The 18,737-nt window shown below is 49.3% G+C and overlaps 1 protein-coding gene across 4 annotated transcripts in view; it reads left to right on the top strand.

The window, feature by feature from the left end:
- The window catches only part of INSR (insulin receptor), a 184,586-nt gene that overhangs the window by 81,999 nt on the left and 83,850 nt on the right, over nucleotides 1-18,737 (top strand). The window lies entirely within an intron of this gene.

The raw sequence follows: 18,737 nt of genomic DNA, 5'->3' as shown, positions 1-18,737 counted from the left end.
TCTTGAACCCGGGAGGTAGAGCTTGCAGTGAGCCGAGATCATGCCATTGCACTGCAGCCTGGGCAACAAGAGTGAAGCTCCATCTCAAAAAAACCCAAAAATAAATTTAAAGAAAAATTTTCTTTCTGATTCTGCCTGCCTGCCTGCTAGGCTGGAAGCACCATGAGGTCAAGGTCCACGATGTCTTGTCGCTATTGAAGCACCTCCAAAACATGGCAGACCCTCAGCAAATCTTGGACAGATGAATGGGCATTCGATTCAACATGTGTCTGCTAGGTGGAGCTGAGCGGGAATCGCAGGGCTTGGGTCCCGGGGATGATGGGGAATGGCAGTGTGACTGTGGGGAAGCCAGGGGAATGGGGTGCTGGAGCCCCCAAAGCTATAAATCAGGGCCTGATGAACAGACAGACAGATGGACCAACTCAGCCATTTCAGCCCCATCCGCTTTGATGATTTCCCTCCGGCTCTGGCAAGGGTCTCGCTCACCAAGTGGTTCTCACCCTAGGGTGGGTCTGGATACTTCTGGGGACATCTGTGGTTGTCACATGTCGGGGTGGGGGGAGATGCTCCTGACATGGAGTGGGTGGAGGCCAGGGATGCTGCTCAGCACCCTGCAATGTACAAGACGGCCCCACCCCAGAGAAGATCCGACTCTGGATACCACCAGTCCTGAGGCTGAGAAACCCTACTTTAAGATAACAGTGATGGGGGAATTATCCACCCCAGAGTCTGAGTCTGTGACTTGGGAAACGGCCCCAGCATTACCAGGTGTTGAATTCGTGAGAATACAAGGAGAAGGCGTGTAGCCCGTGACCCAGTCCTGCCCCAGACAAACCGATATTCCCTCCAAAGCTCTATTTGGCAGAAGAAGTGTTTTCGTTGCCTCTTGCCTGTGGTATCTCCCCGATAAGCGTTGTGGATTGTTCCAGATCGTGTTGATGGGGACAGCTTCCTTCTCCGCGGCTGCCGGCCCTGACCCTGCAGCTTTCAGTCTGTGGGAGTAGAGTCAGCTGTTGAGCAGTTTACTCTGTCCCTGTGTCAATGGGATTGTGCATGTTTTGGTTCCTGAGGGGTCATTGATGGTGCACTTTTCTTTTGTTGTTAGTCAATTTAATTTGTTACTAATAATAAAATCCGGAACTTACCTGACCCCAAAGGCCCAGGTCGTTAAGAATGCTTGGTGGAATGCACGTCCTTTTCAAATACCGGCTCCTTTGGAAAACACAGAGGATGGAGTGAAATCCTTACCTGGATTGTACTGGCAGTGGGATGACAGCGTCACCTCCTGAAAATGGAATGTAGCTTATTGCTAAATAAGACAGCGCAGTGCCTCCCTCGCACCTGTCATCTTGGTGCTTAGAGAGGCCGAGGTGGGAGGAATTCTCGAGGCCAGGAGTTCAAAACCAGCCTGGGCAATACAGAAAGAGCCTATTTCTACTACAAATATAAAAATTAGCTGGGCATGGTGACATGCACCTGTAGTCGCAGCTACTTGGGAGGCTGAGGCGGGAGAATCGCTTAAGCCCAGGAAGTCGAGGCTGCAGTGAGCTGTGACTTGCTACTGCACTCCAGCCCATGCAGCAGAGCGAGATCCTCTTTCAAACAAAGCAGCCAACTAACAAGCAGGCCGCAAGGGGACAATTTTTCTGGAATTACCTGATTGTATCAAGAACAGTTTGATCAACACCTGTAATCCCAGTACTTTGGGAGGACGGATCACTTGAGGTCAGGAGTTTGAGACCAGCCTCGCCAACATGGTGAAACCCTGTCTCTACTAAAAATATAATAATTAGCTGGGCATGGTGGTGGGTGGCTGTAATCCCAGCTACTTGGGAGGCAGAGGCAGGAGAATTGCTTGAAACCACGAGGCAGAGGCTGCAGTGAGCTGAGACTGCACCACTGCACTCCAGCCTGGGCCACAGAGTAAGACTCTGTCTCTCTCTGTCTCTGTCTCTCTCTCTCCATATATACATATATATTTATATATATAACTTATCTTGAAGACGGTTTTGGCACACCTTAACTTTTATGCCAGAGGCCAGTGCCTTGCTTGTGTCACCCTGGTTCCAAGAATCTGCATAGTTTTTCCCACCCCATTCTACAGATAGGGAAACTGAGGCCCAGGCACACTAGGTTCCCCTCCAGGAGTCGCACAGCGAGGAGAAAGTGGAGCCAGGACTTGATGCCAAACACTGAGACTCCAGAACCCATATTTTCTCAGCTCTTAGGTTTCTGTCAATTTCCTAAATTTGTGTGTGTTTTAGTGGGGCTGAGTTTCTCCTGTTAATTTGTTTATGGAGAGGAGACACTCTTGTTTACTTTTTTTTTTTTTTTTTTTGAGACAGAGTCTCTGTTGACCAGGCTGCAGTGCAATGGCTCAATCTCGGCTCACTGCAACCTCCACCTCCTGGGTTCAAGCGATTCTCCTGCCTCAGCCTCCCGAGCAACTGGGATTACAGTCACACACCACCACACCTGACTAATTTTTGTATTTTTAGTAGAGATGGGGTTTTCCCATGTTGATCAGGCTGGTCTCAAACTCCTGACCTCAGGTGATCCACCCGCCTTGGCCTCCTAAAGTGCTGAGATTACAGGTGTGAGCCACTGCGCCTGGCTCTCGGCGTTCTCCCTTAGTAATACTTCTTGGGGGTCATTTCGAATCTCTGTTTCTTCTGTGGTCACGTTCATTTGGAATTTACTTATTCAACCCACAACCAATAGACATTTCCAGCCCTTTGTTAGTATAAACAGAACTTCTCTTTGACTTTCACAGCGATTTTGTTCTGGAGGTGCTATCCTTGATTGCTAAGACACCCACAACATTGCTCTTGGAATTGGAGTAGGGTGGATGAAATAGTATTCAAAGATGGGGGTGGTGCAAATGTTCTGTATTTCAACCTGTACATTAGTCAAGTGTTATTTTTACCCTCATGTACATCTATTATGGAATAAAATACATGACTGGCCAGGCGTCATGGCTCACACCTGTAATCCCAGCACTTTGGGAGGCTGAGACGGGAGGATCGCTTGAATCCAGGAGTTCGAGACCAGCCTGGGCAGCATAGCAAGACCCATTCTCTAAAAAAAAAAATTAGCTGGGCATGGTGGTGTGTGCCTATAATCCCAGTTACTCGAGAGGCTGAGGCAGGAGGATCAGTTAAGCCTGGGAAGTTGAGGCTGCAGAGAGCTGTGATAGGCAGCCTGGGTGACAGAGAAAGACCCTGTCTCAAAACAAAAAACAAAACAAAACATGACTTTTAGGGAGTTGAGCTCAACGTTTGCATACACATGAGGAGCAGAAGCTGGAGGTTTCAAATAAATAGCTGGCTTCTGCAGGCTGCCTGGAGAGAGGTGAGAGTGATGCATTGGTCACCCAGCCTGGAGTGCAGTGGTGTGATCACAGCTTACTGCAGCCTTGACCTTCTGGGCACAAGCAATCCTCCTGCTTCAGCTTCCTGAGTAGCTGGGACCACAGGTGTGTGCCACTATGCCCAGCTAATTTTATTTATTTATTTAGAGATGGAATTTCGCTCTGTCGCCCAGCCTGGAATGCAGTGGCACAATCTTGGCTCACTGCAACCTCTGCCTCCTGGGTTCAAGCAGTTCCCATGCCTCAGCCTCCTGAGTAGCTGGGATCACAGGCATGTGCCACCATGCCCAGCTAATTTTTTTTTTAATGGAGTCTTGCTCTGTTGCCAGGCTGGAATGCAGTGGCACCATCTTGGCTCACTGCAACTTCCAACTTCCCTGTTCAAGCGATTCTCCTGCTTCTGCCTCTCGAGTAGCTGGGATTACAGGCACGTGCCACCACGCCTGGCTAATTTTTGTATTTTTAGTAGAGAGGGGTTTTCACCATGTTGGCCAGGATGGTCTCGATTTCCTGACCTCGTGATCCGCCCACTTCGGCCTCCCAAAGTGCTGGGATTACAGGCGTGAGCCACTGCACCCAGCCTAATTTTTGTATCCCTAGCCGAGACAGGGTTTTGCCATGTTATCTAAGCTGGTCTCGAGCTCCTGGGCTCAAGCGATCCACCCGCCTGGGCCTCCCAAAGTGCTGGGATTACAGGTGTGAGCCACTGCGCCCGGCCACAGCTGTTGTTTTCTCACTGGCTTGAGAATTGTTCTCTTAAGCTGGTCAAGGTTATGACGGTTTGTGTGGCCTGTGCACGTGTGTGTGGTCAAATCCCATTTTTCTAAAGCAAAGTTTCTATTTGGGTATCTGCTGTTTAATTTTTCAGGGATTTTTTTTCCCCAGTTGCTAAGGAAAGTACATTAAGTTTTATCTTTGCATCCTGTAGAACTCTTTGTGAATAATACACAGCCAGGGGGAAGATAGGCTGAGGAAACACATGGGAAGGAAGTTCAAGGGGGGGATTTCTATGTGAGAACCAAGAAACACCTTTGATCTTTAGATTTCAAAGTGGGAAATTCAAGGTGAGGTGGGCGTGGAATTAGGAGTAAACCCAAGAAGAGCGAGTGGGCGGTTCCTCCTGGCAGCCACAGAATAGTTACGTGGCATGAGGTCAGTAGCATCTCAGAGGGTGTTGTCTTTGACTTAGATGAGTTCTAAGAAGCAGAAGTTCGTGAGCCAAACACGAGGTGGTTTTCTGGGGGGTACAAGGGCTGGAAGAGGGGCCAGCTCTTAACCACAAATCCCTTTCCATGCCCAAGGCCAAGCTCCTTGTAACTCTTTTCTTTCTTTGCCTCCCTCCCTCCCTTCCTCCGTCCCTCCCTCCTCCCTCCCTCCCTTCCTCCTCCCCTCCCTCCCTGCTCCCTCCCTTTCTCTTCCCCTCCCTCTCTCCCCTCCCTCCCTTCCTTCTCTCTCCTTCCTCCCTTCCTTCCTCCCTCCCTTTCTCCCTCCCTCCTCCCTCCCGTCCTTCCTTCCTTCCTCCCTCCCTTTCTCCCTCCCTCCTCCCTCCCATCCTTCCTTCCTCCCTCCCTTTCTCCCTCCCTCCTCCCTCCTGTCCTTCCTTCCTCCCTCCCTTTCTCCCTCCCTCCCTCCTCCCTCCCTCCCTTCCTCCTCCCCTCCCTCCCTGCTCCCTCCCTTTCTCTTCCCCTCCCTCTCTCCCCTCCCTCCCTTCCTTCTCTCTCCTTCCTCCCTTCCTTCCTCCCTCCCTTTCTCCCTCCCTCCTCCCTCCCGTCCTTCCTTCCTTCCTCCCTCCCTTTCTCCCTCCCTCCTCCCTCCCGTCCTTCCTTCCTCCCTCCCTTTCTCCCTCCCTCCTCCCTCCCGTCCTTCCTTCCTTCCTCCCGCCCTTTCTCCCTCCCTCCCTCCTCCCTCCCTCCCTTCCTCCTCCCCTCCCTCCCTCCCTTTCTCCTCCCCTCTCTACCTCCCCTCCCTCCCTTTCTCCTCCCCTCCCTATCTCCCCTCCCTCCCTTTCTCCTCTCCTCCCTCCCTCCCGTCCCCCCCTCCCTCCTTTCCTTCCTTCCTGTCTCCTTCCTTCCTCCCTCCCTCTCCTTCCTTCCTTCCCTACACTCCTCCTCCCCTCCCTCCCCCTCCCTCCCTTCCTTCTCTCTCCTTCCTCCCTTCCTTCCTTCCTCCCTCCCTTCCTCCTCCCCTCCCTCCCTCCTCCCTCCCGTCCTTCCTTCCTCCCTCCCTCCCTTCCTCCTCCCCTCACTCCCCCTTCCTCCCTTTCTCCTACCCTCCCTACCTCCCCTCCCTCCCTTCCCTCCCTCCCTTTCTCCTGCCCTCCCTCCCTTTCTCCTGCCCTCCCTCCCTTTCCCCTCTCCTCCCTCCCTTCCCCCTCCCTCCTTTCCTTCCTTCCTGTCTCCTTCCTTCCTTCCTCCCTCCCTCTCCTTCCTTCCTTCCCTACCTTCCTCCTCCCCTCCCTCCCCCCTCCTTCCCTTTCTCCTCCCCTCCCTCCCTTCCTCTCTTCCTTCCTTCCTTTCCTTCCTTCCTTCCCTCCCCCCTCCCTCCCTCCCTCCTTTCCTTCCTTCCTTCCTTCCTTCCTTCCTTCCTTCCTTCCTTCCTTCCTTCCTTCCTTCTCAAACAAGGTCTCACTCTATCACCCAGGCTAGAGTGCAATGGCACAGTCATAGCTCACTGCAGCCTCAAACCCCTGTGCTCAAGTGATCCTCCTGCCTCAGTCCCTCAAGTAGTTTTTAAACTTGTTTGTAGAGATGGGTCTTGCTATATTGCCCAGGCTTGTCTCGAACTTCTCGTCTTAAGCGATCCTCCTGCCTCAGCCTCCCAAAGTGCTGGGATTACAGGTGTGAGCCACTGCCCCGGCCCATTCTCCTTTCTTTAGCCAGGCTAGGGAGACATAAGTGGGGAAACTCATGTTTTTTATTTTGAGATGGTTGCTTTATTCTCGTGATATTTTCCCTCTTTCCAACTTCCTTGAGCCCTCCCCAGCCTCCTCTTAGTGTCTGTGTGTGGGTGAGGGGGCTTTGGTATACCTTCTGCTTTGGGTCTCATTCATTTTAATTTTTTGTTTTGTTTTGTTTTGTTTTGAGATGGAGTCTCACTCTGTTGCCCAGGCTGGAGTGCAGTGGCACCATCTTGGCTCACTGCAACCTCTGCCTCCCGGGTTCAAGCGATTCTCCTGCCTCAGCCTCCTGAGCAGCTGGGGATTACAGGTGCCTGCCACCATGCCTGGCTAATTTTTCTATTTTTAGCAGAGACAAGGTTTCACCATGTTGGCCAGGCTGGTCTCGAACTCCCGACCTCAGGTGATCTGCTTGCCTCAGCCTCCCAAAGTGCTGGGATTACAGGCGTGAACCACCATGCCTGGCCACGGGTCTCATTCATTTTAGTTGGAGCCCAAATTCACTGGTGGTTCAAGTTCCCAATCATTCTCGGCATTCTATAATCACAGGCCCCAGAGAGTAATGCTCCCAATGGCCCTCAAATTATGGTTTCCTTAGGAGGCTATTAAATCTTGATTTCTGAGAGGAAAATTGGGGATTTTGTGTTTTCCCTTTTAGACTTGAGTGTTCTGTTACTGTGGATGAGCTCTTCTAGAAACTTCCAAGCAGTTTCAAAGGGGATTTAGATGTCATCAGGAAGTGTGGTTGACAACGTGATATTTGGGCTTTAGAAAAACAGCGTGTCACCTGTTTTATTTATTCCTTGATGACTCTTTGTTTTTGTTGTTGTCGTTGTTGTTGAGACAGGGTCCTACTCTGCCACCCAGGCTGGACTGCACTGGTGCAATCTCTGTTCACTGAAACCTCCTCCTCCTGGGTTCTTGCAAATAGACAGTCCCATTTGGTGGTGACAGGAGACAGTGACAGATCATCAAGCATTAGATTCTCATAAAGAGCGTGCAACCCAGATCCCTCGCATGCACAGTTCACAATAGGGTTCACGCTCCTAGGAGAATCTAATGCTGCTGCTGATCTGACAGGAGACGCAGCTCAGATGGTCATGCGAGCGATGAGGAGTGACTGTAAATACAGATGAAGCTTCCATCGCTCGCCCACCCCTTGTCCACTGCTGTGCAGCCTGGTTCCTAACTGGCTGGTTTGAAACTAGACTGGGCAACATGGCCAAACCCCGTCTGCTCAAAAAATACCAAAATTAGCTGAGTGTGGATCACAAGTGTGTGCCTGTAGTTGCAGCTACTTGGGAGGCTGAGGTGGGAAGATTGAGTGAGCCCAAGAGGTAGAAGCTGCAGTGAGCTATGATCACACCCACTGCACTCCAGCCTGGGTTACAGAATGAGATTCTGTCTCTCAACTCCCTGAGGGGTGGGGGACCCCTGGTTTAATCCATCCAACCCTCTCTTCCCCATGAAATAAAGGAAGTTGTGAGTGCTATTTTGTGCATCATCCCCTCCAGTACTCAAGTCAGCCCAAGGTACTTCGATGGTTCCCGTCTGCACATGGGGAAACCGAGGCACAGAAAGCAGACTCATGTGACCAGGAAGTAGCTGTGTCTGCTCGAAACTCAGGTCGGCCTGATACCACAAGTCCTTGCACTCCACGTGCTGGCGATTGAAGCTGTGGCTCGCAGGTCTGATGGGAGAGCCTCAGACAGTGTCTCACTCTGTCACCCAGGCTGGAGTGCTGTCATGCAGTCATAACCCATTGCAGCTTTGACCTCCTGGGCTAATTGATCCTCCCGCCTCAGCCTCCCGAGTAGCTGGGACTACAGGTGTGCACCACAATGCCCACCTAATTTTTGTAGTATCTGTAGAGATGGGCGGGGGGGGGGGGGGGTGGTCTTTCCATGTTGCCCAGGCTGGACTTGAACTCCTGACCTCAAGTGATCCTCCAGCTTCAGCCGCCCAAAGTATCAGGATTACAGGCATGAGAGAGCCACTGCAGGAAGCCAAGACAGCAGATTTGGACAATGTAGAATTTCTCCACGCTCCTCCTACTGTCCCCATCTTAGGCCTGGCTACTGCGGGACTGACAGGCATGGCTGGCTGTCCATCCGTTCCTTAGTTTGATTGCATGGCAGACATGAGGAAGGAAGGTGAGAACTGAGCTAGAAAGTTGGCATTTGGCGCTCTGGTTTCTCAATGCAAGAAAGTAAAACTTTGGCTTTTATAGAATAACCTTCTGAGGAAATTAACAACCCGGGCGTTTCAGCCCCCTGTGAACTTGATTGGAGCATGGTCACAATTGGTAACGAAATGTTCTTGCATGCCCAGTGCTAAAGATTTCTCTCGTCTACCCTCTAGGCTGTGGAAAGGTCTGTTCTAACCATTAGCTTGTATCTGGAGCTCAGATGGTGCCGGACACTCTGTAGGAGCTCAGATCTGTTGATAGAAGCCACTAGAGAATGGGACAAGCAACAGGAGGTGTTTTGCTGCCTAGTAAACTCTTTTTTTGAGACGAAGTTTCACTTTTGTTGCCCAAGCTGGAGTGCAGTGGTGCCTTCTCGGCTCACCGCAACCTCTGCCTCTTGGCTTCAAGTGATTCTCCTGCCTCAGCCTCCCAAGCAGCTGGGATGACAGGCACTCGCCACCATGCCCGGCTATTTTTTTTTGTATATTTAGTAGAAATGAGGTTTTGCCATGTTGGCCAGGCTGGTCTCGAGTTCCTGACCTCAAGTGCTCTGCCCGCCTCGGCCTCCCAAAGTGCTGGGATTACAGGCGTGAGCCACTGCGCCCGGCTCTACCCATCTTTCTTACATGATGATGTTCAGCAGCCAGCCTGATAGGGGAGCATTGTTTGTCCTTTTTTTCCTTATTGCATTTTCCCCGCATAGGTGCCAGGGCTCAGTAGCATAAATCCAGGTAGAACTGGGAAGTTCCACGTGTCTGGGCTGTTTGCTCTGGTGGACAAAGAGCAGCTGCAAGGTGGGGCTTGATTAGCCAGTGAAGTCTGAGGATCCAGAGGGAAACTTATTCTTTTGTTGAAATCAACATGAGCAGGAAATGGATCTTTCCCCCAATCAGAGAACTTCACGTTTTTCTAATAGAATAGCAGTGTCTGAGGTGTATACACGGGGAGTGGCCCCCCGGGAAAATGAGGCCATGAGGCTCCTGGCATGGAGATGACACACGAAGCCTCTCGTAACTTCTAGAGGGGAAAATAAAGCAGTCATTCCAGTCTGGGCATGGTGGCTCACGTCTATAATCCCAGCACTTTGGGAGGCCGAGGCAGGTGGATCACCTGAGGTCAGGAGTTCGAGACCAGCCTGGCCAACATGGTGAAACCCCAACTCTACTAAAAATACAAAAAAAAAAAAAAAAAAATTAGTTGGGCGTGGTGCTGGGCACCTGTAATCCCAGCTACTCAGGAGGCTGAGGAAGGAGAATTGCTTGAACCCGGGAGGCAGAGATTGCAGTGAGCCGGAAGCCTGTAATCCCAGCTACTCAGGAGGCTGAGGCAGGAGAATTCCTTGAACCTGGGAGGCAGAGATTGCAGTGAGCCAAGATCACACCACTGCACTCCAGCCTGGGTGACAAGAGTGAAACTCCATCTGAAATAAAATAAAATATAAAAGTTAAAGCAGTCTTCCTGGCTTTTAGGAACCCGCAGAATCAGGAAGTAAGCTAAAAGTCGTCTCCCTTTTGTCACGATGGAATTTGAAATAGGTGCATTTTCCTTCTGACTTATGATTCTGTTTCACGGTGCCTCTGCAGAAATTCAGTACGTCCCCATGGGCACCTGTGTCCTTCAGGAGTTGAGGAAATTTTCTCCATTCCTTGTCCCTGTCCCTAGACTCTGCCAACTCGTGCATGTAGAAGCTCCCGGGAAAACTGTCAACCTGTGCACATTCAAGACCGCCATATACTTGTTATTGAAAAGCCATCAGTCATGTGAGCAGAACTTTTTTATGGTTGAGACTGTCCCCAGGGAAACCCGCCTTGCAATTCAGACCTTCCACGGAGATCGATTCCAAACTCTCATCCCGTTCCCACTTCCTCGTTCCCATGGAGGCTGCGGTTCTCTCTCTCTGTGCCGCTTACAAATTGTCATACCTATTTCCAAAAATGACACAGAAAACTTCAACGTGTGGCTAAATTTGAACAGAGAAAAATAAGCAAAGAATTCAAGGCGCGAGGCGTTTTCAGGGAGAGAGGGAGAGCTTTTGCATGGTTTGAAGGGATGATCTTTAATGAGTTGAGGGTCACCTAGAATAGAATTAAACTGTAGAGAGCAAATTGTTGGAAATGCAAGGAGAAACTTCGGAGAAGACTCCAACACAGCCTGGATCTGGGAGATGAGACTCAGGTAACAAAAAGTTTGAATAACATGGTTAATAAGATTGTGGTAACAGATAGGACTGAACTTTGCACTCTGCAAACAATATACATTTTAAAGTGCTCTTGGAATAGTTAGAAAAATCAATCATCTGTTAAATCTGAAAAAAAAAAAAAAACAAAACCCCACCCCAAACCAATACATTCCAAAAAAGCAGACATTGTACGGGTTCTAATCTCTGGCTGCAAGTAAGCATAACTGGAATTAATTTTTAAAAGCTTAACTGAACAAGCATGTAAGAGAGACTCCTACCACTTGATAATTAAAAAGAAAATGAAAACCAAAAAAACAAAAACAAAAAAACCGAAAAGGGCTGGGCACCATGGCTCACGCCTGTAATCCCAGCACTTTGGGAGGCCGAGGCGAGCGGATCACCTGAGGTCAGGAGTTCGAGACCAGCCTGGCCAACATGGTGAAACCCCGTCTCTACTAAAAGTACAAAAATTAGCTGAGGGTGGTGGCGCATACCTGTAATCCTAGCTACTTGGGAGGCTGAGGCAGGAGAATCGCTTGAACCCTGGGGGCAGAGGTTGCAGTGAGCCGAGATGGTGCCATTGGACTCTTCTAGCCTGGGCAACAAGAGCTAACCTCCATCTCAAAAAAAACAAAAAACACAAAACAAAACAAAAAAACAACCAACCCATAAGTCTTAAGTTGGAAGATCGAAACACTGCAAGGATAGACTATTTGAAGATGACAATGATGTGAACATGGAGACAAAGGCAGAGGTTTAAATGATTATAGAGGAAATTTGCTTGATAATTTATTATATGAATATAGAGAGAAATCACAAAAATGAGATGATGAATATTGGAAATAATAAGCACAGACGAACTGATTAGAAAACAAATAGAACTGACAAAATCAAAAAGCTGGATCTTTTAGAGAGATGCTGCTCAGTAGGGTGGCCACAACCCACGTGAAAATTAAATTAAAAATTCATTTTCTCAGTCGCACGAGCCAAGTTTCCACTGCTTAGGGGCCATGTATGGTTAGTGACTACTGAAATGGATAGAACAGATACAGAACTTTTCCATAGCTGCTGAACGTTTGTTGGACAGTGCTGTTTTAGAGGGAGGAATCAATAAAACAGAAAAACTAAGACAAAGGAGGGGGAGAGAACAAATATTGTAGATAAAATTAAGAATGAAGGCCTAGCGCGGTGGCTCACGCCTGTAATCCCAACACTTTGGGAGGCCGAGGCGGGTGGATCACGAGGTCAGGAGATCGAAACCATCCTGGTTAACACGGTGAAACCCCGTCTCTACTAAAAATACAAAAAATTAGCTAGGCGTGGTGGTGGGCGCCTGTAGTCCCAGCTACTTGGGAGGCTGAGGCAGGAGAATGGCGTGAACCCGGGAGGCGGAGCTTGCCGTGAGCCGAGATCGTGCCCCTGCACTCCAGCCGGGGCGACAGAGCGAGACTCCAACTCAAAAAAAAAAAAAAGAATGAAAATAGATGTAATTTATTTATTATTGATTGATTGATTGAGACAGAGTCTCACTTGGTTGCCCAGGCTGGAGTGCAGTGGTGCAATCTCAGCTCACTGTAACCTCTGCCTCCAGGGTTCAAGCGATTCTCCTGCCTCAGCCTCCCAAGTAGCTGGGATTACAGGCGGCCACCACCATACCCAGCTAATTTTTGTATTTTTAGTAGAGAAGTGATTTCACCCTGTTGGCCAGGCTGGTCTTGAACTCCTGACTTCAGGTGATACACCCGCCTCGGCCTCCCAAAGTGCTGGGATTAAAAACAGATGTCATTTAAATCCATAAAAAATTGTAAAGACAGCTCTACTAACAATTTTGGAAATATTAAAAATAACTTCATTTACTGATTCAAGTGTTACTTTTATTTAGCTTAATTGTTTCTCTTTACCAGAAATTGAGGCTCTGAATTTGCCCCAGACAATGGGTATGCCATTCTCTCTCATAAGCTGTACTCTCTTATTATCAGTAATTTCTAAATAGCCTGTAAAATTTATATGGACTCAAAATGCAGGAAACATCAATAGGTTGAAACTCAACAACTTGTAAAAAGTTACTCCTGTACTTAATTGCATAAAATGTGTATTGCCTACATGAATGAGAATAAAAACTTCCAAAATGCCCCCAACAAACAGGGGTTTTTGCACCTTACCATGAGTAGCTTTCTGGAGCAAGCCGGAGTGGTTAGAGGTGTGACTCGGCAACCACAAACACAACCATTTTTGTGTGGAAGTGTGGCTCTTCAGCCTTTTTTTTTTTTTTTTTTTTGAGATAAGGTCTCACTCTGTTACCCAGGCTGGAGTGCAGTGGCGTGATCCTAGCTCACTGCAGCCTCAACTTCCTGGACTCGAGCAATCCTTCTGCCTCAGCTTCCCAAGTAGCTGGAACTACAATCATGTGTCATCATGCCCAGCTAAGTTTTATTTTTTTTAATCTTTAATTTTTTTAAGAAATAGAGATGAGGTCTTGCTATGTTGCCCAGGCTGGTCTTGAACTCCTAGGCTCAAGCAATCCTCCTGCCTCAGCCTCCCCATTAGCTGGAACTACACTTGTGTATCATCATGCCCAGCTAATTTTTAATTTTTTATTTATTATTTTTTTTAAGAGATAAGGTCTTGCTCTGTTGCCCAGGCTGGTCTTGAACTCCTAGGCTCCAGCAATCCTCCCACCTCAGCCTCCAAAGTGCAGCCTCTATATCTTGAACTCCACACCTCAAACCCAGATTGTCCACATGTGAGCACCTGTCTTTTTGGTTTGCTGTTTCTCTCGTGAGTTGCATCCAGTTGCCCAAGGTGGAAAGTTGGGCGTCATCCAGCAGGTAAGTCCTGACAACTCCACCTCCCCGATGGCTTCAGAAGCCAGCCTCTTCTTTTCTGTTTCCTCTGCCTCTCAACTTCCTCATCCATCTACCATAAGCCAGAAAAATGACCCCCAAATGTGAATCCGATGTTGTTCTTTCTGCCTGACATCTTTCTTTGGCTTCTGCTGTGGGGTAAAGTCCAAGCCCCTTGGTTCCCTGTCTTTCCTCTCTGGTCTAATCTTCTATTCCTCTCATCCTGTACTTTGCCCTTCATCAACTCTGAACTGTTTATAGTTCTCTGAACATAGCCCGAGTGATTCACACATTTGCATGTACTGTTCCTCTCCTGCTGTGATAAAGCGACAGTCACCTAATCCCCGCCCCTCCGTTGCATTTTTTTTTCCTACAAGATTTATTATGCACCTACTGTGTGTATGGCTCTGGGATGCTGTAATAAGCAAGACAGACACCATCTTTCCCTTCACGGGGCGTAGTGTCTCGTGCATACTGGGAGGGCAGGGACAGGGTCTCCATCCATTTCTGCATTCCAATGCCAAGAGGGTGTCAGATCTGAGTGGGTCGAGGTAGGGAACAGGTAAACATAACTCACAGTGTAATGCCGTGTTACAGCCAGGCTGGGTTCCTCACGCCTGTGATGGCAGCGTTTTGGGGAGCCAAAGTGGGAGGATTGCTTGAAGCCAGGAGTTTGAGACCAGCCTAGGCAACATAGAGAGACCCGCTCTCAAAAAAAAAAAAAAAAAAAAAAAAAGCTGTCGCAGTGGCACGCTCCTGTAGTCCTAGCTCCTCGGGAGGCTGAAGCGGAAGGATCACTTGAGCCCAGGAGTCCTAGACTGCAGTGAGCTATGATGGCTCCATTGCACTCCAGCCTGGGCCACAGAGTAAGACCCTGTTTCAAACAAACAAACAAATTTTAAAAATCAAACAAACTCCCACTCCCCCAAACTCCATACCACACCCTCTCCTGGTCTCTCTGGGAGACCTGGGTTCGAGTTCTGGCAGAGCTGGTTATTGGCAAAGTAGCCCCTCTATGCCTCGGTTTCTCCAATTCTAATGGTGATGATTGCTTGAATAATTGAGTTAATATGACCTCATTGATGGATTGGACCGTGTGTGCTGCAAACAGATTACACACTTTAAAGTGTATTCATGCCTGTAATCCCAACACTTTGGTAGACTGAGGCAAGAGGATCACTTGAGGCCAGGAGTTCTAAACCAGCCTGGGCAACGAGTCCCCATGTCTACAAAAAAATAGAAAAAATTAGCCAGGCATAGTGATGCACGCCTGTAGTCCCAGCTACTCGGGAGGCTGAGGTGGGAGGATGGCTTGAGCCCAGGAGTTTGAGGCTGCAGTGGGCGATGATCACACCACTGCACTCCAGCCTGAGGCGACAGAGTGAGACCCCCCTCCCCCAAAAAAGTGTATTTATGGGGGTGAATGTTAAATGAGAATGTCCACTCGCTGCCTTGGTTTACTGGAACTGCAAATTCAATGGGGACACACAAGTTTTCAAATGCATGCGGAATACTGGCTGGAGGTTACCCCAAAAACGTAGCCTGTGGATTTTAAGAATGTATTTATGAGTATGGTTCTCGTTTTCTGGGTGAGTGGTGGGTGAGAATAGAGGGTGCACTGGCCCGGCGAGTTCGGAGATGCGGACCCTCCCCCCTGCAATGTGAGGAATTTTGCTGTGTGACCCTAGTGAGCCGCTGCACCTTTCTGGACCCCTCCCGAGGGAGGCCTGGGGTCAGGGGGCCCCTCGGCAGTCCCGGGCGCTGCCACGCGGTGACCCGATCTCCTCCCGGGCACACGCCCAGCGCCGCGCGCAGCCTAAGCCACCCCGGTGGATGCTTGATGAGCCCTTGCAAGTTCGGTTTCTCCTTTTCCCTAGCTTTTTCCAAAGTTCCATCCGTGGCAGACTCGACCTGCGGGGTCTGCAGCCACGAGGGGCCCTCCCAGGGCGCCCTTTCCTCCGGCCGGGACCGCCCGGCGGTGGCCACTGCCCGAGCGCCAGTCTGGGGAGCGGAGCCCGGCGCACCCGGGGGGCGGGGCCAGCGCCCCGGCAGCACGCCCGCCCATTGGCTGAGCGCGAGGGCGGCGCTGCGGCCGCCGCAACCGCCTGGGCCGGATTCCCCGGAGCGGAGTGCGCCCCGGGCTTTGTGCTGCGCTGAGGCCTCCGGCTCGAGGGGGCGGAGCCTTGAGCGCCTAGGGCTCCCTCCCTCGCCCCCATGGGCACACACGCAGACACGGGCACACACGCAGACACACACACACGCCCATCATGGACACACACACACACACGCTCGCCCACCATGGACACACACACACTCCCACCATGGGGACACACACACACTCTCACTCTGGAACCGACCAATCCTGGGGACACACACACACACACATACACTCCCACTCTGGAACCTGCCAATCACACACACACACACACACACTCCCACTCTGGAACCTGCCAAACACACACACACACTCCCACTCTGGAACCTGCCAAACACACACACACACTCCCACTCTGGAATCTGACACACACACACACACCCAAACACACACACACACTCCCACTCTGGAACCTGACACACACACACTCCCACTCTGGAACCTGACACACACACACACACACACACCCCCACTCCCACTCTGGAACCTGCCAATCCTGGGGCTGCTCTAGCGAGGAGACCCCTGGGACCCCGCCTCCTTCCGGGCCTCTGCGTGCGCAGTATATCTCCTAAGAGATCCGCAGCATGGAGAGGGCCCGCCCCCGTGGACGGACTCACTCCCTCCCCTCACTCACTCACTCGCTTACTCACTCACTCACTCACTCTCTCTCCGAAGAGAAGAAGCCTGCGGCTCCCGAAGCGGGAAGGCCCTCTGGGACTCTGTTCCCTTTCTAGCCTCTATATGCGCCGTATGTCTCCAAAGAGCTGCGCAGTTCTATTCCAAAGGCGTCATCGCGTGTGGGGCGGTATTGTCAGGCAAGGAAAAGGGGCGCTTCCCCGCTTCAAGGACACGCGCTCCTGCGGTCGTCGCTGCTGACCACGAAGCTGTCAAAAGTTCACCTCCTTGGCTGCCCCCAACCCCTGCCCCTTTGCCATTAAATCATTTACTAGATTCCAACGAGAGGAATTTGGCTCCGGGGACTCGAACCTCTGAGGTCAGGGTCTGGGGCCAGTGTGGGAGAGAAAGGCCTTGAATGGAAACAAAATAAATTACTTTAAGGAGTTTATAAAACTCACACTTATAGGGAGAGCCGCGGGGCCCTGTGGTCAATGTACCAGCAGGCCCATGACGCAACTGTTCCGTTTGGAAATTTCTGGAAAGCAGTAATTTTTGGAATCATAAATCTTGAGTATTTTTTTTTTAACTTTGGAAAGGTTTTTAAACTTTTTTTTTTTTAAGTTTTTTTAAACTTCGGAAAGTTTTAAGCTTTGGAAAGAATGTAACAAAATGTTATTAACATATGTGGAGCTATCGAATCATTTAATGGTGGTTTCTGTATTTTCTGTTTTGTTTTTTATCACATACCTTCTTAATTAAGAAAAACCCAAACTAATTTGAACTTTAAAAGGGAGGCAAACAAAAAAGTGTCAGAGTGACTGGATTTTTGTGCGCAAGTCATTTAACAATGCAGCGCTGCGTCTCCTATTTCTCTGGCTTTTAACCTTGCTTTGGACAAATTGGTCGCTTTTTGTTTTGATGTAGTTTCAAGCTTACGGAAAAATTGCAAGATTATATCTAGATCAGTCAATTGTTTACGTTTTATTCTACTTGTTTTATTACCTTTCTAATATATTTATGCACACACATTATATACATTTTTTTCCCCTGAACTATTTGAGGGTTAGTTGCAGGCATGATACATACTCCTTAATTCTTCAGTGGATATTTCCTAAGAACAAGAAAGTTCTCAGGCCAGGCGTGGTGGCTCATGCCTGTAATCCCAGCACTTTGGGAAGCTGAGGTGGGCGGATCACCTGAGGTCAGGAGTTCGAGACCAGCCTGACCAACTTGGAGAAGCCCCGTCTCTACTAAAAATACAAAATTAGCCAGGCGTGGTGGCACATGCCTGTAATCCCAGCTACTTGGGAGGCTGAGGCAGGAGGTTCGCTTGAACCCGGGAGGCAGAAGTTGCAGTGAGCCGAGATGGTGCCATTGCACTCCAGCCTGGGCAACAAGAGCGAAACTCCGTCTCAAAAAAAAAAAAAAAGAAAAGAAAAAAAGTTCTCTTACACAATGATGGTACTGGTGCCGTTGTCAAAATCAGGAAATTAACATCGATACAGTATTTTAATCCAATGTCTTCTATAATCTCATCTGTTGTCTCAATATTGCCCTACATAGATTTTTTTTCCTAGGCGAAGATTCCAATCTAGGATCACACTTTGCATTTGAATGCTGCTGTCTCTTAAGTCCGCACAATTCCTCAGTTTTCTGTGTCTTTCCCAACATTGGCTTTTATTTATTTATTTATTTATTTTTAATTTTTTTTTTGAGGCGGAGTCTCACTCTGTCACCCAGGCTAGAGTGCAGTGGTGAGATCTTGGCTGACTGCAACCTCTGTCTCCTGGGTTCAAGTGATCCTCCTGCCTCAGCCCCCATGTAGCTGGGATTACAGGTGTGCGCCACCACACCCAGCTAATTTTTGTGTTTTTAGTAGAGAAAGGGTTTCACCATGTTGGCCAGGCTGGTCTCGAACTCCTGATCTCCAGTGATCTTCCTGCCTCAGCCTTCCAAAGTGCTGGGATTACACGTGTTAGCCACCACGCCTGGCCAACATTGGCAGTTTTGAAGAGCACAGGCCAGTTATTTTATCGAATGACCTCAAGCTAGGGTTAGTAATATATGGAAAGAAAGCTACACAAATATTTTGTCTTTTTCATTGCCTCATAATGGGAAGTACGTGTTGTTGCCTTGTCCCACTATTGTGGGCAATGTTACTTGAAGTATTTTTAACTAGAATTTTTAAGAAGAAATACATTTCCCGTAAGGCTCAGTACCCAAGACATGCATATACCTGAATGAAAAGTTTCCCACAACAAGATTTACTCTTGCCATTTTCTAGTACTGTGGGATTTTTTCCTTTTCTTTTCTCCCTGCAGGAGGGGATGCTGCTGGGGGCTGAGGACAATGCTAAACCTGGATGTCTCGAGGACAGGGGATGGGGTTTCTGTGTCATCTATGTTCTGATGCTTTTTCATTTAATACGAGAACAGGTTTCCTATGATTTGGCACACTGGGACATTCGACACGTGTTTGTTGAATGAAA

Source organism: Pan troglodytes, chromosome 20, assembly GCF_028858775.2.
Source record: "Pan troglodytes isolate AG18354 chromosome 20, NHGRI_mPanTro3-v2.0_pri, whole genome shotgun sequence".
Taxonomy (NCBI): Eukaryota; Metazoa; Chordata; class Mammalia; order Primates; family Hominidae; genus Pan; species Pan troglodytes.
Note: the sequence above shows the minus strand (reverse complement) of the source record. Positions and strands in the feature narration are given on the sequence as shown.